Source organism: Choloepus didactylus, chromosome 7 (genome assembly GCF_015220235.1).
Source record: "Choloepus didactylus isolate mChoDid1 chromosome 7, mChoDid1.pri, whole genome shotgun sequence".
Taxonomy (NCBI): domain Eukaryota; kingdom Metazoa; phylum Chordata; class Mammalia; order Pilosa; family Megalonychidae; genus Choloepus; species Choloepus didactylus.
The window spans coordinates 33,536,411-33,561,829 of NC_051313.1; the positions used below are offsets into that span (position 1 = coordinate 33,536,411).

The 25,419-nt window shown below is 42.1% G+C and overlaps 1 protein-coding gene and 2 pseudogenes across 2 annotated transcripts in view; 2 read left to right on the top strand and 1 right to left on the bottom strand.

Moving 5' to 3' along the window:
- The window catches only part of TSPYL4 (TSPY like 4), an 84,818-nt gene that overhangs the window by 8,239 nt on the left and 51,160 nt on the right, over positions 1 to 25,419 (top strand). The window contains exon 2 of one of the 2 annotated variants that reach the window (XR_005217776.1): positions 17,013 to 17,120. The exons of the other annotated variant lie outside the window; for it this stretch is intronic. The gene's annotated coding sequence lies outside the window, so the exon portion shown is untranslated. The remainder of the gene's footprint in view (positions 1 to 17,012; positions 17,121 to 25,419) is intronic. 2 annotated transcript variants of the gene reach the window in all.
- Positions 3,287 to 5,159, bottom strand: LOC119540520 (annotated as a pseudogene).
- Positions 12,496 to 14,264, top strand: LOC119539056 (annotated as a pseudogene).

The window sequence follows — 25,419 nt, forward strand, 5'->3', positions numbered from 1 at the left end:
ATCAGAGCCAGACCATGCATGCTCTCTGTCTCCTCACCCCTCAGAGGACTGTGAATTGGGGATAGAAGATGCAGGGTAAGACAAGAGCCCCACAGCCCATCTCTGGATTTGGATTCTTGGATCTGAATGTGGCTAATGGTACAGCCCCAAACAAGAAGCAACTATAGCACCAAAGAAATGTTTTTCCTGGCATTTCTGAGGGCACGGATAAATTAATGTTCACCTGAATGGAGCCCCAGCCAACCCCTTGTGGTCCCTTTAAAATTTCCAAATTAAGTAATTAAATGATGTTTACTATTCTCTAATTAAATAAGAATAGGCCAGCCATGGATAAAGAAAAGGAGGACTTCAGAATGCATTTTGAGCTTAATTTTATCGAATCTATTATTAATATCACAATCCCTTCAAATTCTATGATAAAATAACACAGCCTAATAAAAAAGGCAAACCTAAAATGTCACTTTTCCCATTAATGAAATGGAAAATTTTCTTATGAAAATACATTAGTACAATTTTCTGTACCTAACTAAGTTCTAAGATATCCAAATCATTCCTCAAAGCCTTTAATCTGATGACTTGGGTCATGACATGGTTGGGTTCAAGATAAACATGAAGTTGAAAAACTCTTGAGACCAACGGCCAAACCTATTCTTTGACCTGCAAACCACCCTCCACCCTTCAACCCCCACCCCCCCATAACTGACTTAGGGAATTTAAGAAACAACTGGGGGTTGGACAAAGAGATAGAGAACCAATCAATTACACCAAGTATAAACCAAACTAGAACCCTTTTGAAAACTGTAATTTCCTTCTGGATATAGTTATGCTTCCAAAAACCAAGTAATCCTTTTTATTTTCTAACCGTGAGAAGCAGAAGGAAACCAAAAAACACAGTAAAATTTCAGTTCAGTATAATATTTACAAAATAAATATGGGAAATGATACAGTCAAGGCTATGGCTCACAGTCTCGCACAAAGCTAAGTGAGACTTGCCAAGGAGAGGGGTAGAACTCCTGAAAAAACTTTTATATTCCTGACTTCTGACCTCAGCCCACAGTGACCACAATCTCCTCCAACTCCCACAGCACTTGGCACTCCTGTCATTGATGCTTTAAAATAAGTATTTATGGTATTTATGTATTTTTTTGAATCACTAACAGGTTTACATAATTTAAAAGGTCTCATTTTTTGATTTTCTGGTATGCACTCACCTCTTTTCCAAAAGGAAACCGTGTTACATGTATAAAAGCATATATAAAAATATATTCTTTTCCTCCACTAAAAAAAAATACATTTTTTGAGGTACAATTGACATACAGCTAACCACACATATTTAAAGCATACAATTTGATGAGTTTTGGCATATGTATATACATACACAAAGCCACCCTCTTTTTAAATGCAAAAATTAACATATTCTGCACACTGATTTGTAACTTGCTCTTTTTATATATTTGTCTTAGAGTACATTGTGATCTTCATTGTTTTTATAGGTGCATTTTATTCTATTGCAGGGATGCTGCATGATTTATTTAACTAGTCCTCTACTGGCTTGTTGCCAAACTTTTGTATTACAAGCAAAAAGTTACAAACATGAGAGCGTCAGTACCACCTGGTGCGACAAACAGAATCTGAGGTGGAAACACAATTCTTTTTTTTTTCTTTTCTTTTCTTGCTCTTTATTTCTACTGTTTCACAGACTGTTTCAGGGACTTGAGGATATAGCAGTAACTAGACGGTCCAAGTCCCTGCCCTTGGGATGCTTATATTCTGTTGGGAGAGAGAGACAATATGAAAATAAACATATGTAAAAATATATAAAGTTTTTGACCATGACGTGCTATAAAAAATAATAAAGCAGTACAAGGAATTAGTAAAGGGCAGGACTATAGGTGTGGTTTTAGATACAGGGGTCAGAGGCATCCTCTAAGGTTGAGCAAGATGTGCATGATGATGGACAACCCAGGTAGAAGTCTGGGGAAGAACATTCCGGACAGAAGGAGCAGTGTAATGGCCCTGAGATGAGGAGGTAGAGTGTCCAGAGCACACTGAGTCAGGTGGAGAGAAGGCTGAGGCTGGAGGCATGGGAGAGTGGGGTCACAGAAGTCTTGCAGCTACGCAAGGGTTGTGGATATCATGGGAAGCCACTGAGGGGTTTTGCTCAGGGAAGTTACATGATCTGACATAGCTTCAGAAAGCTCCCTGGCTGCTGGATAGAGAACAGAATATGAGGGGCAAGAAAGAGTGCAAGAAAGGAGGCTGCTGCAGAGGTCCAAGGAAAGACAAGAGTGAATTCCACCAGTAGGGAGACGGTAAATATTGTGAGACGTGGTTTGATTTGGGATGTATTCTGAAGACAGAGCCAATGGACTTGTTGATGGATTGCATGTAAGAGAAAAATGAAGGATGATTCCTAGATTTTTGGTATGAGCAACTGGCTGACTGGTGGAAATATTTAGTGAGAGGAGGAAGATTAGGCCAAGATCCAGTTTGGAAAAATAGAAGCAGTTATATGCTAACTTTTAGAGGCACAAAAGACATTGAGATGGGGAAGTCGTAACCTGGAAGCAGCCCAAGGAAGGAGTCTGTCCTAGAGAGAAAAATTTAATATTTGTTAACATACTGATGATTCACCACCATATTTAAAGCCTGTAACTGGATAAGAACACTTAAAAGAGTGAGTTTGGAAAAGAGAGTAATGTACTAACTGAGCTCAAAACCACAAGCACTCTCAGAAATCCAGAAGCACAAGAGAGGTAGGAGTTAGGAGGAAGTCCAGGAGAATGTAAAGTCCTGAAGCCTCTTATGAGAAATAAGAGTGGCTTAACCACACCCAGTGATAGTTTCCTTATCTAGAAAAAGGAATAATAATACCTAAAATAATTTAGATAATATATGTAAAGTTTCTAGCATAGTAATCTGGAAAATAACGAAGTATCAACTGAAAACCATAATAGTTGACAAGGTTTACAGTATGTCTACAAAGCATGAGTGGTAGACCATCTTCATAATGGTATAAAATGAATAAAGGTGATTCTTACACACATAAACTATTACATTAAACCCTATAGAGTGACAATGGCAAGATTCATACCACAAATCAGGGAATTGCAGACAACCGTGTGTGTGCGTATGCTCCAAATACCATATGCAGTAATTAGGTACATACATCAAGTTATTCTCCAGAATATCTTTTAAGAAATTTTTCCTGAAAGGTTATATGTGTAGAGGAAGAAAATACACTTTTTTTCTCCATTGTACAGAAGACAAAACAATATCCTTTTTATTTTTAAAACTCTGGTAAAATATATTTCCATATGACATCCCATTAAAAAAATTAATGTAAACCTGTGTGTTAGTCACACTACATAGATTTCATCATAGTGCTTAAAAGATCCTTAGATATCTCATAGAGTATTTACAAATGTTATCCGTTAGGTAGTAAAGTTTTGTTGCAATTTCTCCAACACATATTCCACAGTAAAATAAAGAGGGGGTATATTGGTGGTGTTATATAAAAATTCTTAACAAATGGAGAAAGGCAATTTTCCTGAGAGAAGATCTGTTCTTGAAATATTTTTCTTTAACAAGTGGTAATATAGTCATGGGATGTAGTTGTAAAAGAAGCATAAGAATGTCTAATATTTTTCTTTTAAATTATTTAAGTACCATTAAGTTAAAATGTTTACATTCATTATAAAAAATGTTGTTACATCTTATGCAAATATTTAACACTGATTGCTGCAACGCAAATTGCACTTTAAAAACAAATTATACATGGAAGAAAAATATCTTGTTTGCTACCCTGTTTACAAATTCCGACTGACTTCAGATCACACAATATGATCTTTGAGAAACTTCAGTCACAGTGTTTGTTAAAAGTTACATTGCAAAAATAAATAAATAAATAAATAAATAAAATAACAAAAAAAAATTACATTGCAGCCTTGCAAACTGAGTAACTCTGACAAGCGTTCTCACCTGCCGACTCAACCTCCAGAGAAGTGTACCACATGGCCTTGGATGACCGTCTCCATGAATGCATGTGAAATCTGGATGTGGAAAAGGCATGAAGAAAATTCTGGAATAACCAGAATTGACCAGAAGAAGCACATGATTCGGGGGCAATACACATAAAACTTAAAAAAAAATCTGTCTCAATATTCCTTAGTAGGAAATATGCTGGTTCAAGTCCCGGTCTCCAAAAGTGGTGTGGTGGGCATCGAACCTCCTGGCAAACCCAAAGGAGGAGGGTGCAATGGCTTCTCTCTGCAGAGCTCCGTCTTCTCTCCCGTGTCTCTTGCCGTGGAGTGGCTGGATGGTAAGGCAGAGTGACCCTCTTTGGAAATACATCTCTTTTAAAATAAAGGCTCGGAAATAACGCTTCAGAGAAATGTTCTGTCGAAGCACTAGCCACTGTTTGGACTGCTTGATAACATAATACAGAAGTCCTGAGGCCCGTTGGGGCGCTCTCCCAACCTCCTGGTCCGGGCTCAGAACACACCAAGAATCCTGTCTCAAGGAGGAGGTAACTTCCGCCGGGGAAGCCAGGCTGACTCCTATGTACAGCCCATCTTGACCTGAATACTTGAGTTCGCTGTTCTCGGGGCCGGACATCACCGAGGCGCCCGCTTCTGAGGCTGCTGGTTGCGTTGCAGGGCAAATATTTTTGCTGCAATCATCTGAGTTCGAGGAGTGGAGGGTGGAGTCATAGGAACTGAATTATTGCTATTACCACAGCAAGCCTTTATTTATTTTCTTTGGTTTTCGTTTCCTGGTTAGAATTCCCACTGTTTTCATAGCAAGCGGTTGAGGCACCCCATGGAGGTTCATGTAGAGTCCACAAGCATTGCACGCCGGCTCACCCTCAGCGTTTCTGTGCTGCAGGGTGGTGGTTGTGAGGTGACAATTGGCACAGGACAGTCCAAGCCGCCGCGATGAAGGCACGCATTTCTGCGGCTTGATGAGGGGCCAGCTGAGGCCGCTCATCTTCTGTGGAGGCCACAGCGTTGCACACGTAGTGGCCGGTGCTGTCCCGCCGTCACAGCGGAGTCTGGATGGAGCCGCAGTTTACGCACCGGTAGGTCCTCCGGCAGGTCCTCCAGCAGGTCTTCCAGCAGGTCTGCTGAAATGACACATTTATATAGAGTGCCAACCATGTGCCAGGCACTATGCTAGGTGATTTTGATCATCACATAAATTAATCTTCATAATAATATATAAGAATTTTATGTTCAATTTGCTTAGGGGCTCTGTAAACAAAACTAAAGTTAGTGAAGGCAATCATCTACAAAATACATGTTTTATTAAAGGTTTACTTGGCTTTCAGTTTCTTATCCTATTGTCTCATTTTATAAATCATTACTCACATGAGCTCCCATTTATTAACCAGTTTTGTGCAAGAGGCATAATGGGGGCTTCATGTTTCCTCTTTTAAATTTTTAAAAAATATGTATAAACACGTCTAAAGATACCTAGCTGTACTAATGAAAAGTATTTGAGGGTAGTTGCAAAGAGCTGGAGGAAAAGAGGCATAGAGTGGGGGAGTAGGTAGGGCCCTCATACTGCACAGTGAAGAAGGCCTAGTGGGAAGGAACAGGAGGGCGGAGATGAGATATTTTTTAGGTAGATTAAACAGGACTTGATGCACAGCGTACTGGATGTGAAAGGGTGAAGATAACGGAGGTTTCTAGCTGGGACAAGTTAGTGGATGATCAAGTAACAAAGATAAGGAATACAAAGCAATCAGCAGGCTTTGGTTGTGTTTGGTTTCTAGGTAGAAGAATATCCAGTTTGATTTCAGAATACTGAGTGGAGCCCTCAGGTACGCAGAAGGAAACGCGGCAGAAAAAGTCTCAGGGAAGGATTTGGAAGTCAGCATATTGGTCACAGTTGTAGCCAAAGGACCAGAGACATGATTCCCAAATGGGGGTAGCAGCATTGGGGACGCATCAGTGAACAAAACAGACATGGTCCCTGTTTCCAATGAATTTACAATCTAGCAAGGAGACTCTAGCAAAGAAAGGATCCGTGTGGCGCAGCGGGGTGATCCGAGGCAGGGAGGATGCAAATTTTGGCTAGAAAGGGCTCCCTGCCCCCATACGTTTCCGACGGTTGGTTGGTAGGGATCAGGCTGGAGGAGCAGCCCAGCCCCCAACGCCCCCGACATCACCTCCTCCCCTCTGGTGGGCGCTTCCATGGCAACCGCTGACCTCAGGCCACACTGCAGCAAGAACACGCTGTGCTTGGTGATTGGCTTGTTGCGCCTTCCGTTCCAGCCAGCTCCATTGCCTTAATTGTACTCCTGTGGCTTTAACTACTTGGAGCAGTGATTTGACTTACATAGCACTGCAGGTTATAACAGCGAATTGACGTGATTTGCGTTGTACAGTAACGTTAACTGCCATATTGAGGATGGTTGGAGGGATTACTAGGTCAGATGGAGGCTGGGAAATCAGTTATGAAGTATTTGCAATAACCACGCATGATGTAATATAGTACCAATTTGCGGGTGACTGAGCTTGTACCTCGGCTTGCCAGGCCTGGGCCAGGGGACCTGATCACCCCCTGGGGAGGGTAGTAGGTACGGGCGTGAGTGCCCTCTGCAGCCCCCCCGAGCCTGGGGAGCGAGGTCAAGGCAGCTCCCTTTTCCTCACCCAAAATGCCACTGGCAGGGGAGGCTTGCCGGAGGAAACCGCCTTTCTCCCAACTGCCCTTTCCCCACTTCCTTATCTTACCCACATACTCCCTGGTGCCAAGGCCACTCCTGCCACCGCCAGCGCGCATGCACCGTGGCCAGAACAACTCCCGCCCGCTGCAACGGCTCCTGCGTCCTCTCAGAACCAATCCTAGCCCCTCTCCCTTCAGTATTGCCATTTAAGGCTACTTCACCTCTTTTTCCAGCCCTGCCCTTCTTACCAGCCTATATAACCTGTAATCACCCCTGAATAAATCTCTTTGGCGCATACTCCTACTGGATGAAGAGTGTCTTGTCCTTGTCGCCGCCCTCCACACCTTGCACGCCTCTCGCCGAGGACCCGGCCAAGTCCTCCGCCTCGCCCTCGCCTCCGGGAAAGAGCCCCCGCCGCCGGTACCCTTTAAGCAGCCCCGAGAGCTGAGGGCTCAGCTACCGGCCGCCCCTCCCCCTAGAAGCAGTAACCGCGACCGCAACTGGTGCCCCGTGTGAGGAAACGTCTCCACACAACAGTTTGGCAGGTCGCCCGCTCGCCCGGACGCCTCTCCAGCTTCCCGTTTCCTCGCCTGCAAGGTAAGGGCCGCCTCTCCTTCGCCGCTTCCGGAGCCGTGGGAGGTTCACTGCTCCGAAGCCGCTCCTCCCTTCCCCCACGCTCTCTTCGTCCTCTTGTATGCGCACTTCTATAACCCCCGTTCCTCCTAACGCTCTCCCTCTTCCCCTCCATTACTTTGCTGTAGTTCTTTGTATCTTTATTTCCTCATTTGGCGCCGTGTGCCTCTTTGCAACCGCCCCCCCCCCGACTACTCCCGTTGCCAAAGGGCACTGCTTTCCGCTCTCGCCGTCTCCTTCGGCCTTGCGGCCACAGTTTATCTCATTCTCTCTGCTCGGTAAACAACTCCTCCTCCTCCTCCCCGCCAGCCGGGCCGGCCCGGCTCGGGAGCAACCCCCCCCTCCTCCCCCCTCAGCTATGGGTAATCGTATATCTACGTGTCAGGCACCTCAAGTTCGTGCTCTAGCGGGTCTCCTAGACACGCATCGCTGTAAAGTGTCTGTCCGGCAGCTGCAGGTGTACTGGGACCTCCTGCTCCCCTTTAACCCATGGCTCACCACTTGCCATCTTTGGGACCCTGTTACTTATGATCGTCTTATTGATCAAGTCACTAACGCCATGGAACATGAGAGCAAGCGCTTCCCTCCCTGCTTGCTCCCCACCTTGATAACCATCCGCTCCTGCCTTCAAGGCTCCCTCCCCCCCGATCGAGGCCCCGTTAAATCCAAGGAGGCCCTATCAACCCAGCCAACAGATTCAGATAGCGATACTAATTCAAATCATGACTCGGACACGGAGTCCTTAGTCGAGCAGATTAACAACGCGCTCGAGGTGACTCCCAAAAAGCAAAATAACACTGCGCCACGCCAAGATGGCGAACTTCCTCCTTCTTTTTCCATCGAGGGGAGGAAATGCTCCGGCGATGACATCAGCCCTAAGCTGGGCCGGAAACCGCATACGCTTTACCCCGCCCTTTCACAGGGCGGAGCTGATCCACCATCTTGTGTCTTAGCCACGCCCACCGTGCCGCCATCTTGCGACGCTTGGGGCCTCCCACTCCCGCCTCCCCCTTCGGCGGGCTCCCCCTCGGAGCCACTACCGGCAGCTCCTCCCACCCTGCCGACTAACAACCCCTGGCTGCTTTCTACACCTCAAGGCAACCCTTGGGACAACGCTCCCCCTACCCCCACTCCCGCGCCAAGCCCTCTGCAAGCGCGTCCTCCTTTCTCTCGTGCTTTTCGCTGCTTTCCTCTTAACCTTGCCCCCACCCCACAGAAACCGTATGACTGGTATCCCATTGACTCAGATACTATCAAGCAGCTTCGCAGGGCCGTCAGGGAGGACGGGTTAGGTAGCCCATACGCTTCCCAAATACTGCAGGATCTCGGCATGGACTATTGCATCCCCCAAGACTGGGCCTCGCTTGCCCGTTCCATTCTTAACCCTGGTCAGTTTGTTGACTGGCGTGCTCACTTCCAGGCGGAAGCAGCTAAGCAAAGTGAACAAGACGCAGCCCTTGGAGTCTATCATCCCCCCAGAACCTACTTGGGCACGGGAGCGTTTATAAATGCGTCTGCTTATATTAATGCACCTGCCACCTTTTGGCCTATCCTTTGGGGAATCGCCTTACGCGCGTTTGCCAACTGCTCTGCCCGTCAACCTGACAAATTTACCAAGCTCTTCCAGGAACCGAGTAAGCCTTTCACCACCTTTGTCTCCAGAGTCGAAGAAACCTGCGCCAGGAAGGTAAGTGATCCCCAGGCCCAATATTACATGTGCCCATCCTCAAATCCTGAAAAATCGTACTGTAATTCCCCCAACGAGTACTACTGTGCATACTGGGGGTGTGAAACACTAACCACTAATTGGAAGCCTCCTGTTCCTGATCATTACCTTACCTTAAAATGGACCCCTACAGGGTGCAAACTCCCTACTGTTAACTGGCTCGGCCAAGAAAGTGAGGGATCCTGCACACATCTTAATCTTACAGTGCAGCTCCCCACTGATCCCTCCTGGTTACTCGGTCAAACTTGGGGCTTCAGAATCTATGAAAAAGAAACTGACCGAGGATCACTTATTCTTACAAAAAAGGAGGCTGTATACCAACCAGGCCAAAATACTGCATTAAGAACACCCTCTGGCATAGGTCCCAACAAAGTCATTAACCCTCTTTTTCCACAGCCCTCCAGCCGCACCTTAGCTCCGGCTAAACGCACTTCAACTACATCTCAAACCCCACCACCCCAACCTTTTCTGCCCCCTTCTCGTTATTCCTCTCCCCTCCTCAGCCTCATCCAAGCCGCCTTTACCTCAGTAAACTCCTCCAACCCCAATTTTATCTCATCCTGCTGGCTCTGCCTCTCCACCCCTTCCTCACTGTACGAGCCCGTTGCCTCCAACCTCTCCTTTTCAGAAAGCACAGAAAACAGCCCCTTGGAATGCAATTGGAATACCTCTGCCGTCCCCCTAACCTTTCATTCAGTCTCCTATACGGGAAAGTGCGTCCGCCCTCGCTCCAGTAACTCTCCCGACCTCACTGCCTGTGCCAGCTACTCATCTCCCAGCAGCTCGGCAAAATTTCTCATTCCTCATAACTCCTCCCAATGGCTCTGCTCCTCTACAGGACTTACCCCGTCTCAGCACGAATATCATCAGTGAATATAAAGAAACTTGCCTCCTAATTGTCCTTATCCCTAGGGTCTTATACCACAGCGAAGAAGACTTCTTCCTCCGCCTGGAAACAACTGCAGCTTCTACCCCACTGCAAAAGTGAAAGCCCATCACCGTCCTCACAATTGCCTCCCTCCTAGGTCTTGTCGGCACTGGCACCGGAATCGCTGCACTAGCCAGTCAAGACTCCGCCCTAACTCACCTCAGGGCGGCTGTTGACGAAGACATTCATCACTTACAAAACGCTATTTACCATCTAAAAAATTCTGTCAATTCCCTCTCTGAGGTAGTGCTCCAAAACCGCTGAGGTCTTGACCTTCTCCTCCTCAAAGAAGGAGGCCTCTGCGCCGCCCTAGGAGAAGAGTGCTATGTATATGCCAATTCCACAGGTCTCGTCGAGGACAGCCTGAAAAGGGTCCGAGAAGGACTGGAAAAGCGTAAAAGAGATCGTGAAGCCACCAGTTATTGGTCCAGTTTTTTCACTCCCATCCTCCCATACATCCTTCCTTTTCTTGGCCCCTTATTAATAATTATTCTAGCTCTCATCTTAGGACCCTGCCTCATCCGCAAAATTGTCCAGCTTGTAAGGAAACAAACGGATGCCATTTTTTCCTCGTTCGTGCAAATCCAGCATCAGCGACTCACCACCTCTGACGCCCCCCACTCCAAGATGACGGCCAACCCTCCGCGACCTCAACGCCACCGGTCGACTCGCCAACCGCGAGGCCCTTCTCAATCACCTGAACATCGCTCTCACCTCGAGTTCCAGCTTCTCTGAACCCCTGAACTTTAAACCCCTCACCTTCGCCCAGCCCGCTGCAGCGAAGCCATTGTCAAGCGCCCGGGCACCACACCAACACTGAGCTCCAGCCTCGCTGAGCCACCGTCAACCCCTTTTTCCCTTCCCTAACCTCCCCCTTCCCTCACCCGTAGTGGGCCTCTCCGGTAAAGCCTCTTCCTCTAATTAGAAAAGAAAGGGGAATTGCGGGTGACTGAGCTTGTACCTCGGCTTGCCAGGCCTGGGCCAGGGGACCTGATCACCCCCTGGGGAGGGTAGTAGGTACGGGCGTGAGTGCCCTCTGCAGCCCCCCCGAGCCTGGGGAGCGAGGTCAAGGCAGCTCCCTTTTCCTCACCCAAAATGCCACTGGCAGGGGAGGCTTGCCGGAGGAAACCGCCTTTCTCCCAACTGCCCTTTCCCCACTTCCTTATCTTACCCACATACTCCCTGGTGCCAAGGCCACTCCTGCCACCGCCAGCGCGCATGCACCGTGGCCAGAACAACTCCCGCCCGCTGCAACGGCTCCTGCGTCCTCTCAGAACCAATCCTAGCCCCTCTCCCTTCAGTATTGCCATTTAAGGCTACTTCACCTCTTTTTCCAGCCCTGCCCTTCTTACCAGCCTATATAACCTGTAATCACCCCTGAATAAATCTCTTTGGCGCATACTCCTACTGGATGAAGAGTGTCTTGTCCTTGTCGCCGCCCTCCACACCTTGCACGCCTCTCGCCGAGGACCCGGCCAAGTCCTCCACCTCGCCCTCGCCTCCGGGAAAGAGCCCCCGCCGCCGGTACCCTTTAAGCAGCCCCGAGAGCTGAGGGCTCAGCTACCGGCCGCCCCTCCCCCTAGAAGCAGTAACCGTGACCGCACCAATTCATACAACGGATGATGAGGACAGTGACAAGAATGTGGTAGGTGACAAATCCTAGAACACGAAGGGCAGATTAGATACGAAGGGGAAAGAGGAGTTGAGGATGGCTGATTTTTCTAGGTTGGGCAAGATCATGGTTGGAAAAGTTACCAGTAGACTAATGGAATATAGAAGTGGAGCATGCTAAGATAGGAGCGGGAATTAATGAGTTGTTAAAAGGCAGATCCAATTTCATGCGATTCTGGGGTTGAAGGGTGTGGAGAGTTTAGAAAACAGATGGGAATAAGTCATTATACGTCCGGAACTTGAAACCAAAGATAAGGGATTGGAGTCATCGGTGATTAGATGATAGTGAAAGCCATCTTAAAACCATCAGAGTGGCTGAGTGCAAGAGAAAGGAAAGGCTGAACCCGTAGAGCACCAACATTTAAGGAGCCTGATGAAGGGAAACCAGTGGAAACTGAGAAACAGCAGTTAGGGACAAACAAAGAACTAGAATCAGTCAGCAGCAAAATAAATATTAACCAATCCTAATGAACTAGACATTCTTTAATATGAGCATTATGATCCTGTAATTAATGATAAAGTAATGATAATCAATTAAGGATCTGGCAATCTTTTTGCACTCTAAATAGGAGTAAACTATTTTGTGTGAACTCTCAAAACTATAGTATTCATTGTACCCTTTACTGAAATACTTTAAATCTGAGGCCTAGAAAACTAAAGTGTTACAGGATGTTTAGCCTCTACCCGCTAGTTGCCAGTAGCACCCCTCTCAAGTAGTGACAATCAAAATTGTCTCCAGACATTGTCAAATGTCCTTGGGGGACAGAAGTAACTCCAGTTAAAAACCACTGTATTAAACTATTCTCATCAGCATAAATGCATATTGTATTGTATTTAATCTAAAAAAAAAAAAAATAAGCCATCGATCTCACATTGTCCTCTAGTTAAGACCTTAATTCTTTTAACTAAACTCTAGAAAGAGTTATCTGCACTCACTTACCTCTGATGACTTCTTCAAGATACTACAATCAGGGATAAGCGACGGCGCAGAGCGGTGCAACACGGTTCTGACTCCCCTTTTCCCCTTCCTGGGGGAGAGTTGTCTATGGGGCACCCACTACCGCCGCCGCTACCGCCACCGCGGGGGTTGCTGTCTCTATGGCGAGGAGCGCGAGTTCAGCCAATCAAGTACACAAATAAAGGAAAAATTATTTTATGAAACAAACCTCCAATCAAGTATAACATTTTGATGCTTGGCATCTAGACTCCCTTGTGCCCTCACTGTGCCAGCAGCAGCTGTAGATCATAGCCAAAGAATTTTTGAAGTTTGGGCTTGCCACCTAGATGAGAGGAAGAAAATTAGTCAAGTTATCTGAAAATATAATTACTTTGCTTTGGACACCGAGTTTCCAGGTGTGGTTACAAGTCCCATTGGAGATTTCAGGAGCAATGCTGACTATCAGTACCAACTCTTGTGGTGTAAGGTAGACTCGTTAAAGATAATTCAGCTAGAACTGACATTTATGAATGAGCCAGGAGATATACCCTCTGGGGACTTCAACCTGGAAGTTTAATTTTAAATTTAATTTGACTGAAGACATATATGCCCAGGACTCTATAGAGCTACTAGCAACATCTGGTATCCAGTTTAAAAAACATGAAGAGGAAGGAATTGAGATCCAGTACTTTGCAGAATTTCTTATGACATCTGGAGTAGTCCCCTGTGAAGGGGTCAAATGGTTATCATTTCGTAGTGGTTATGACTTTGACTATTTAATCAAAATCCTGACCAACTCTAACTTGCCTGAAGAAGAACTTGACTTCTTTGAGATCCTTCAGTTGTTTTTTCCTGACGTTTATGATGTGAAGTACCTCATGAAGAGCAGCAAAAATCTCAAAGGTGGTTTATAGGAAGTTGCTGAGCTGTTAGAGCTGGAACAGAAAGGACCACAACATTGTCAGACCCCAGAAAAAAGAGTCTAACATATAGAAGGAATATCTGATCCAGGGGCCCTGCTGCTTATCTCACAGAAAACAGGCACCCCATAAACTAAAGAATGAAGGCTGTTCAAGGCTATTCCAGCCACAGTGGCGCCCCAACCCCAAAAGGTGGGTAAAAACAAGGTCAGATATGTCAAAAAGACGAACAACCGAAAAGGCCTGCTCTCCCTAGATTGATAACGCAGCTGCTTTTCTAAGAATAATAATTTATGTGCCAAAATCCTAGCAACCTGTCAGCCTAGAAATTGATAGGCACTTGCCCAATCGAGGCACAGGACGCTCTCAGCAGGCACCCTTCTTCCCCAACACCCTTCCCTCCCCATGTGGGTTTTTCCTTTAAAAAATGCTGCTCTCAGATAGAGGGTTGGAGCCATTTTTCCTTTCTTTCTTTTCTGATGGCTCCCACCTGCTTTCTTCTGCTTTCTTCCTCTAATAAACCTTAAACTCTCTACTTAAACCATGACTCGCTGTGTTGTGTGGATTCTTGAATGGCTCTGGACCTAACAAACATCAGGCAGGATCTGATTCTTTGCTTACAGGAATGGTCTTTTTCAAAATGAGAGAAATGTTCTTTGAAGATCATATTGATGATGCCAAATATTGTGGTCATTTACAAACGGCCTTGGTTCTGGTTTGTCCTATGTGCAGAATGGCACAGGAATGCTTATGAAGAGGAAGCCGACAAGCAGTCATGACATGAAACAGCCCTTTTATTTCATTTAAACTTCACATATGCTTGTATATAGGTTTTATCTCTGGTTGGATCCCTTGAACGATAGACAATACTTTTTCTTTCTTTTCATAGCCCATTTTATTTTCTGCTTTTCAATACTAAATATGAGCATTCCTATCTTGGGTCTTAATAAATAGAAAAGCATTCAGATTAAATTCAGCTTTAATACACTTGTTAGCAAGCATGTGTGAAAGAGAGTGGGGAAAGCTTTATCATATTGAATATTTTGAAAAACTTTACCTATTTGGGGTTGGTTTGTTTTCCCCCTTTCCTAAATTAACTAGCACTGATTGTAATTTATTTCCCTGTTCCATGTCTCTCCCTTCCATTCTACAGGAGTTTTAGCTATTTGAGATTGTAGGCCATCAATTTTGCACTTTAGAGCATGACTCTGACTCAAATCCTCTGTTTTATCAGAAATTTTGGTTTTTCTTGCTTTTAGCTGGAAAAATGACTATCTGCCAACTTTATACAGTAGTTACTTGTTTTCAACCCACAGAATATGGCACATACATTATGCGAACACTTGATTCAGCAAGACGAGCTTAAAAAAAAAAAAACAGAAAACAAAAGGAACTACTGAAGAGCTTAGTAACTGCTCTTCTGTATGTAGTGCTTAATCTTCCAAGCACATCTAGTGTCTGTCAGTTTCTAATTGGCATGTGTTGGCTGCTCTGTGACTAAAAAATTTTTCAAACCAGCTTTATACTCTTCAGGAAAAAAATCCCTTGTGATTGAATTTTCAGTGTCTGCCAGGAAGCTGGTATCCAAGATGTTGAAGCTGCAGTTATTTTATGGTAGTATACTTCCTTTGATCTGCTTCTTTTTTTCCCATCACTGTTTGCCCTTATTTTTTTAAAATTTTATAGTCATACTTATGATGCTCTTGATTTGTTGGTTCCACAAATCAATTTTATTAAATTGCAAAGATAGCAAAATTTTAGTTGTATTTTTTATCAAATTAAATTAGAAAACAAAAATTGTGCTTTCATTATTGCTACAAAGATAAATAATGGATAGATTTGACACAAAACAACAAAATACTAATATATCTGATAAAGTTACCTAAGGAATGTAATGCTTATTTATTTTTTGTGTATATCTTTGCAACCTAGTTTATATATAATGACAAAAAAGACTGTGAAATATTTAGCTATGCAGAATATGTGACCAGCCCAGAACATGTGTGGGAAGACTTTTTGGTATTCATTAGCTCTATCCTGAAATGATGGACTACAAGTTATGATGTGTGTTATCTACACTTCAATCAGTAATATTAGCAGATCTCCTAATGTCAGCCACATTGGTTTGTTTCCCCTGTACATTCTTTCTTCGTGATATTACAATGATATAACTGGGTGGTCCTTTTTAAACAAAACATTATTTACAAAACAGAGAGTATTATTTGTTTTTAAAGCTTTTATAAATAAAGGCTTCAGAAATGTTTTCTTAAAAAAGAAAACAAAACAAAAACAAAAAAAAAGATACAGCTGGTTTTGTATCTCTACCAATCTATGGAAACTGTGATCTCCATCTTATTCATTCCAATGGAATTTTTCTTTCTTCATTTTAACTGACCTTTAGGTAGCATCTGAACACTGCACTCTCCTGTCATCCTTTAATAACATGTCTGCTCCTTCTCCATCACTCTCCTCTCTATCCTAAAGGTTTGAGTGTACCAGGAATTGGTCTGGGCTCTTGCCTATCTACATTCTCTATTTGGTCTCATACAGGCCCATGTCTTTAAATAGCCATTTCTGAGCTGATGACTCCCAAACTTTAACCAGGGCCTAAATCTCTCCCTGAACTCAGTCTCATTTATACAATTTCGTAATTGATAGCTCCAGTGAGATAACTGCCTACGCATCTTAAAATTAATAGTCTGAAAAATGAATTCTTAATAGTTATACCTCCTCAACCCACAATCTTTTCCTCCGCATCCTTCCCCATGGCTGTAAATGGGACCATCTACCCATTTGCTCAATTCAGAAAAAATAAAAATGAGCAACCTGGAAGTCATCTTTGATTACTCCTTTTTTTTTTTCATCTTTAGCTTCTAAAACATCACCAAATCCCAAATTTTCTATCTCCATTATGTATCTAAAATATATCTACTTCTCTTCACCTCTAGCACTGCCGCTCTGGGCCATGCCACCATAATCTCTCACCTGGGCCACTGCAACTACCTGGTCTCCCTGATCTCTGTCCGTCTTTCTTCACTCCTAGTCATTCCCTACCCAGCAGCCCAAACAGCCTCTTACATCACTCTTTTGTCTCAAATGATTGACTATAGCTTCAGACTGCTCATGCAATACAATTCAAACCCCTTTTCACAGTGCGTGAGGATGCTTATGTGCCTAACTTCACGTTGCTTTGCCAATCACTATGTGCCAGAGTCACGGGCCTCTTTTCTGTCCCTGGAACCTGCCACACCCACCCACGCACCAGGCCTTGGCCTGGTTCATCCATCCGTTAGGACGCTTTTTCTCCGCTCTCTCATTACTCTGCATATGCCCTGCATATGCCACCTCTTCTGCCTTCCCGGAGAGGCCCTCCCCAACCAGCCTCTCTACCCCATCAGACTGTGTCTTCCTTCACGGCCCACAGCACAATCTGTAATTATCCCACACATTTAGTGACTTACTTAGGTGTTTGTTTATGTGTCTGTCTCATTTACTGAGGATTCCTCACTGCTCGACACTTGCTACAGGGAACCTGACTTGGATTTCACTGTTCATGAGCCCATCGCGGGGTAGAGTACTGAGCTACGTCTAGCACTGAACCAGGCTTCTGAATGACACAGAGAAGTAGTTCAAAGGTAAGAATGCTGTATTCCAGTATTTTTAAGAATATTTGATGTGTTTGAATCACGTGAACACTCTTTTGAGGGATTTTAAATTTCATTCCAAAGCATGATAGTGTGTGTGTGTGAGGAAGTGAGGAGAAATGTATGTTTAATATCGTTCCAAGCTGGCATAGGCTGTTTATATAATGCCCAGCATCTGAATAAAAAATAAAATAAGTTAAATTACAAAGCATTTACTATATATATTATTCATATATATATTATGTTCATTTTTATATCATTCTCTTTAAAACACAGCTAGGTGTCTAAGTCTCTCTCTCTCTATATATATAGTTAAAGGTATTATGTACATTGATATGCATTTATAACCTTTTTGTTAAAGGCATTATATACATTGATATGTTTCAACTTTCAGCCTTTCCTGGGTTTATTTTAGATGTTCATCTCCTAAGAGAATTCTGAACGGCCCTCAAATGTTAATATATCAAAGAGTTTATTTGATGTACTTGAATAAAAATAACAGATATCAACAACTTAATTCATCACCAACACCCTCTCATTCCCCAAGCCTATAATTCCTCCATTCCTGCTCAGGCGCTGCTTTTCATTCATTTATGTATTGATAGAACAAGCTTTCAGACAGCACTTACCACTAGTGGCCAACCCACTGTGCTATTCTCATTCTTTTTTATCTGCAAAATATGTTCATTCCTTTCGTTCCACCCTTCTCCCCTTCAGCCTCTTCTCTGTGTGTGAAAGTTCTAGCTATCCTTCAAGGACTGTTTCCCATCTAATTGTATTTTTTATAATTGTAAAGTATTTTGCAGGCACCTTTGTTCTAGAAAATAACCCATTCTGCCTCATTATAATTGATTCATTCCCCAAATATTTATGGAGGCATTCATTTAGGCCTGAGGAGAATACTTAAAACTAAAGCAAAGACCATGCCCTTCATTTGTAAAGTTGGGGGGTGGGGGGGCTGACATGCAAATAAATAATTATGACACAAAGTGGTGAGAATTAAAATTTAATGCAAACATAGGTTTATTATCTTCTTTTCTCCAATGAGGGAAAAGAAGATAAAAAGAAGATATGGGGTCTTTTTTATACCCCTTGTTCCATCTAACATAGTACTTTGCACATGGTTGTTCTCCAATAGGTATTTGTTGAGTAACTGAATGGACAAATCTTAAACAGGAGGAGAAAGAAACAAAACATAACTCACCAAGTGCCCAGAAAGGCCTTTGACTTGGTAAATTGGAGAAGAAACCAGGCCTCAAGGCATTTGTAATCAAAGTGTTTAAAAGGTCTGCAAAATCAATCCTAAACAGTAACAGAATTTCTCATAAGTTTATTTTAAGGAATTAGCAAAGGTCCACAGAAAACAGAACTTAATTTTCAGCTGATTTACCATAGCATAACTTCTTATCTTTCGATCAACTTTTATATGCTTTTTTTTCTTATGCATTGTAAGGTGAATATTACACTGAAAATAGAAGGTAGCTGAGCACTGGTCTTCCTGACAACACCTTATAATATATGCATACCAAAAAAACCCACATTAGCACTAGTTGCCAAGGTGCCTTTCTCATGATGCTCATAGTAATATTGGCAATTTCAAATAGTTTCTATTAGCTGGAAATATTTAGGACCTATAGCTTCCAATCTGGGGGATAAAATTTGATGGGATTTATTAGCTTGTAGAGTTAAGGATCATTGTTACACGGGTCCAACAGAAAGCTAGCATTACATCAAGTCAGGTGACATCTTTCAATGAATGTTCAAAACAGGGAAGATACTTTGTTTTTGAAAACCAGTGTAGTCTTATAATTTGACAACTTTGAGATGATAGAGATTACTGGTTTTTAATCTGTATTTGTACCCAATTAAAGATTATCTGGGATGGCAAAGGAAAGGTAGTCCTTGTCCCTGAGAAACTCAACATCTCTTTAGGGTGAGAGAATAGTTATCCAACTTTCCAGAATACTTTTACAAACCAAAATGGCAATAAATAGAAATTAAGAGAAGAAGAAAGACCTTGGTTATCTATGCAAATGAAAAAGAAGTGAAAACTCCTGAGAGTTTATGCTGACATCACCACTAAGACAACAGATGTCTCTATAACAGGCGCTTACCAAGGCATCTGGGTCAGCCTTAATTCACTTCAAGGATCACTTCACAGACAGTAAGAGAGCTTCCAAGCTTATATGTTATTCAGAAGCAGAAAGTACCTTGTCAGATTATAAGCATACTGTAGAACAAACTAAACCTACATGTGGTTTCCTGTCCAGCAGTAACCATGGTGACGTAATGAATTACTCGAGACAAAAGGCGAGAGGCGAGAGTGAGAACAACTTAAGACAGAGTGTCCTCCCGAGCAATTCTCATCTCGGTTTTTACTGAGATTTTCAGGGTAGGGAGACGTGTTGGCACTCAAGGCTGTTTAGGGAGGCAGGACATTTTGACCTTTATGACACAGAGGTCAACAGGCAAGTAGACAACAGATGAGCCTGGCCTTGGGAGTGGAATGGACTATGTGCAAGAACATAGCATAGCGAAGCAAGACATTCCCATCATCTTCGACAGGAGTATAGACTACATGCATGCTGAAGTCTTCTGCCTATATGCATGCTGAAGCAGAAGCAGAGTTTACAAGTTTTTTATCCACAGAATTCCCATACCTACATACGTGGAGGAATAAGGGAATCATGTGGCTAAAGGAGTCAGCTGGAGGTTAGAACCTGCTCCACATTCAAAGCTAGTCAGTATTTGCTGAAATTTGAGGAAGGCTTAGGAAAAATCTAACAGTCCATTTTAGCAACTCCTAAGGAGAATCTTGCTCTGACCTTGGACATTCCCCCACAAGAATGATGGCATAAGTATTAGCACTTACTGAAAGTTATCAACAACTCGGCCCAAGACCTTACCTGTATTATGCTATTTTAACTTCCCTCAGGCTTATGGATTATTATTGTCCCGCTTTTAAAATGACAAAGTTGAGGCTCAGAGAGGTTGTAAAACCTGTCCTAGGTCACACAATAAGTTGCAGAGCAGAAACTGAACCCATGTCTGCCTTATTTTAAAGTCTATGCATTTATACTGCTTCCATGTTCATGGATGTCAGTCCCATTCCTGGCTGTGCTAAATGTGCAAGAATGTGGCCCCACACTCAAATGGCTGCAGTGTTTGTACTCCAGGTATCTTTCAGGGAGTATGATCTGCAACTTGGTTTCCCTCAATAATCATAAACTTCGTGGAAGACTGCGTGAAGGACATGTGGTCCATCACCTTCCAGAAACTCTACTGCCTCTAGCCCATCAGGTTGCTATAAGCCTGAGCTGCGGGCAAAGATACTGGCCCCTGGTAATATTGCTCTGGTGAACTGTACTTGGGTGTGTTGCTGTCAGCAGATGTTGAAGTATGTAATGAGAAACAACCATTTGTAACTCAGCATTGTTTAATATAACACATTGGGCACTTTATTAAAAAAGCACAGGTCTATTTGCTATCAGTATTTTATAAGACAGTGAAAACTTAATGACTCATCACTTACCCGAGGATATGTTCATAGAAAAGTATACGGTAATCACTGTGAGAACTGAACAAAAGAAATTAAGTTCTTTTGTTAGAACTTTCCAACTTTTTGTTGGAAATTAACAGAAGAATTTTTCCCAGAATTTTTCAACTTTCAGAGCCACTTTTATTTATTGTGGAATATAACCTATTTACATAGAAGTGAAAACTTTCCAAGTGCAAGTTAATAAGTAATTAGCAAATTTCAAAGAATATTATTGGTTACAATTCCACAGTTTCAGTTATTTCCTTTTTGTGAAATGTAACATAATACAAAAGGTGGTAACTTTCAAATTACAATTTAACAAGTAGATATAGAACAAATTTCCAAAGATGACATAGGTTACAGCTCCACCATTTCAATCCCTTCCTTCTGGTTATTCCGATATCCTAGCAACTAAGAGAAGGAAAATTGTTTGGAGATCAAAGCCACTTTTTTTTTTTTTTAAAAAAAAAAAACAGATGTAGGACAACTGTGTAAAAATCTGCCTGGATCTCTTTTTATTTCTGGAAAATATATTCTGCAGTTTTCTAAAAAAATAAAAATACCAAGGAGATTGTTCTTTTTTTTATTTTTTTTACTCAGTGTATTCTTAAGCAAGTTAATCTCTCCCAAAGCTATAGATAAAAGAGTAAAGACTAATTTTGAACAATCTAACATGCCATCATGAAACACTTCTTAAAAGTACTTCTTGTTCCTTACTTAAAATGCTAGTTGAAAATGTCAGTTGATAATATTTGTTGGCTATTAGACAAGAAGTAATAAATTTTTAAGAGATTAAAAAACACAATATAATCAACATTTCAAACCACAAAATAATTTACTGCCTTTGAAATATCAAATGATTAATAGTCTTTCAGTCATTCAACAAATACTTGTTGAATACAGGTAATAAACAGAAATTCAGATCATGCATCAGGAACACATCCCTGGCATGAAGCCCTGAGGAGGCAGCTGGGTTTCTCAGTCACTGTAGTGTAGTTTCAGATGGAGCATATGGGAGAGAGCCAGCTTCTGAGATGTCAAACAGAAAAATGGAGCCAAACAGGTCCAATAAGGCCAGGGGGGCAACTGCAGGTGACAGTGAAGGCTGAAGGACTTGATCTTGAATCACTGAGCTGGGAGTGCTGGCTCTGCCCCTTGGGGTCCTTAGAGAATCCGCAGGGTCAACCTGAGCTCCAAGGGAGATGGTGGCATTCCCTCTAGAAGTAGATCGTAAGATCCTGGAGGACTAATCCCATTACTGGTTGAATTGTGTCCCTCCAAAAGACATGTCCAAGTCCCAACCCCTGGTCCTGTGAACGTGATCCTATTTGGAAACAGGCTCTCTGAAGATGTAATTAGCTAAGATGAAGCCAAACTGGATTCGGGGAGGCCATAATGGTCAGTGTTCTTATAAGAAGGGAGACTAGGACCACACATGACAGACACAGGGAGAAGGCCATTTGAAGAAGAGCAGGTGGATGTATAAGCCCAGGATCGCCAAGGGTGGCCGGCAAATGCCAGAAGCTAGAAGAGGCAAGGAAGGAGTCTCCCTACAGGTTTACTAGACTCATAAAGCAATTGAGAGATACTTTGAGAGTGATAGCTCTCTCTAATAAGCAGATAAAAGAACCCAAGTTCTAACTTTCTTCAACTTCTGGAAAAGGAACACGCATGGACAAAACAGTTAGCTTTTTTGAGTGATAAACACGGCGATAACTACATGAGGGCTACACTTGTAAATTTGTCTGGTGTGATGTACTTGAAGTAACAGAAATGAAAGTAATATTACATCTCAGAATTATCAGGACTGGAAAGAAATGTCCCCTAACCAAAGCAACAGAAATGGCTTACTATGGCCTGCCTGCCCAAATCCTTTCCCTGTCTTCTGCTTTGCTGGCAGAGCCCTCTGATTTTGTCTGGGGTTTCATCCTCCTCCTCAGAACCAGCTGCCTGGGGAAGGCTAGCAACCTACGACAGGCAAGGTAATTCTCTCCCCTGTCAGTGAGTAGTTTAGGAGGGTGCAGCCGAGGCTTGTGAGGATCTCTGCTGGCGGTGTTGGGGTGCATTGGAATAACAGACTGCAGATAAGAGAAATCCACATCAGAGAAAAAGGCCCCTATCTTCTGCTACTATTACCTGCTTTACCTTGAATGGCAGCAACCATAAGGGTAAGTGTCACATTCCAGGGGTGGCAGAGTGGACATAGGAAAGGAACCTGGGTCCCTGATGACATCACTGAGTCTCTGATTAAGCCACTGAATTAACTACCACTGGAAGTGCACTACTTCTGGACTTCTGATCATGTGAAATAAGTCAATTTAATAATAGCTTAAGCATTAAGGGTATCTGCTACTTGCAGCCCAGAGCAGCTCGATTCAGAAGATAATACATTGCAAAAATATCATAACCAGATCAAAAAAAGAGTACATAACAAATGAAAGAATACATTGCAATACGAGAATAATATTTAGACATCATGAGACCAAGAATAAAAGCAAAGTTTGTGCTCTTGTATTTTGTCCTACAGGAATATGTGTGAATAAATGTCTAAGTCTTTCAATATCCCGGAAACTATGTAATGGCTCTTAAAAAAATTAAAAAAATATTTTGTTTTTCAGGGAAGAGAAGATACTAATAAGAAAGGGGCAATTGAAGAAAGAGAAAATAATAAAACTAAATGTCTAAGAATAGAACAGTTTGATAAGTGGTTGACTAAGTAATTTCAAACGCTGTGTCGGAGATTATTTTACCCAGAAAAACAAACAAAACCTTTTTGTTTTTCATATAAATTCTTCATATAAGAATTTTATGGCCTGGAACACAAAAGATTTACAGTGTGTAATGCTGAAAACATTTATATACTTTCTGTAATTTGGAAACAGCTGTTAGGGAAAAGGTTATTTTTTCTTAGCTATATGTGCTTAGTGCCATCTAGTGATCAAAATACAAATTACTATTATAAAGCCACTCGAACATTTCCAAATGAATTTTAAAAAAGCATTAAATGTCATATTTTAAATGTCTTCCCTAGATGAATTTTTTTTGGTATTCCTATCCCTTGATAAGCCTAATTCAAAAAAGTGCAAACATTATAGTTTAACTGGAGAAAATTACACTCTGAAATAACAATGGGGTATCCTTGTTTTGTTCACAAGATAGTTTGAAATGAACAAACTAAATAAGAAAAGGCTTGCACAAACAGATACCCAGTGGTTGATTATGCTCTTACTATAAAAGATCACTGGCTGTTGTTATGGAAAATATATTTTTTCCCCTTGTAGCCTTAGATCATTAAAAGAAGAAAGAGAAATAACTACACAAACACACACATTCATCTTTTTATTGAAATCAAGTGTGAGGCGATTTCAAGTAAAATAACAGAAGTAAAGTTATTAAAGCAAAGGAAAAGAGGGTTCCTGTTAAAAATACTACAATGAATTATGTTGTCCACTAAATTCTCTCCCCAAAGAGACTAAGCTCCTAAAGGCAGGGAATATGTCGATCTGCTTGGCACAGAGTAAAAGCACTCAATGAATAAATACCTTAGTGGTGAAAGGAACAGACATGAGAACATTCATGTTTATTTATACTGAAAAGTAATAATGTGATTTGTAATACCCTGCCAAACTGTCAGTGACAGAAAATTGTATTATTCACACACTATCAAAGTCATCCTATATAAAGCACTCTTCCATTTTTTAACTCTAGCAGAAAAAAAAAATGTTAATTACGTTACTATACTGATAGATTAACATCAACTGGACAAGACAGGGAATTTAGACCCAAGGCAGAGGGTAACAGTATTGTTTGTTCTTAACTCCTAAAGCAGCCTGTGTTTTCACTTAATCAAACTCTTAAGGAATTCTATTTCACTGCCATTTTATGTAACTTATTTTGCTGGACTTTCTGCCTCTTTTATATCCTTCGATACTGATATTTTCTGTGTCCATATGAGATTAAAAGCACACTTTTTAAAAAGCTGGTGTTAAAGAGTAAAAATTTAGCTCTTCTATGTTAAAGATTTGGTTAATGGCAATGACAGCAAAGTGCTGCAACAGTCTGATATGCACATAAAATGGGCTGCATATTATCAAAGGATATGGGATTTAGGGACCTCTTGTGGTAAAACACAAGAAAGTACAATCCGAATATTAAAGATATATATATATATTTTAGTTTAACTGACAATTGTGCCACATCACTATTTCTATCACTGAATAACTAAGCATCTTTCTTTTTAACTATATCACTACTGTCTGTGTGATTCAAGACTAGAATTTTCAAACCCACTGTCTGAAGGGATTACAGATACCAGACTGCTAACACCTCTACCACCAGCCTCCAAAAAGGTCTGTTGCTCTTTCCATTGCAGAACATAATTCAGGAGAGATTTAAATATCTATAGCCTTTGTGAGTAATGTAAGATTGCATGCCAGTGAACAGCTAAAATGTTTTGCTATGAACTGTTTAAATATATATGTTGTAAGAGCTGATGAATTTAATTTTCTGATATATACACACATACATATTAAAAAATTTTTTTTTGGCTAAGAGACACTAAAGTATTTTTGGAAGATAGAAGAGATAAACAATAGTTTATGTTTTAAATTTCTTCTGCTCATTTATAAGGGGGCAAGGAAGGAAATGAAATTTAATATTGAAAAAGAGTTCTGGTTTATGATGCTTTTATGGTTTATTTCTACTTAATAATTATATTTGTAAATAAAGAAATCTAGAAAACGATTGAGTAAA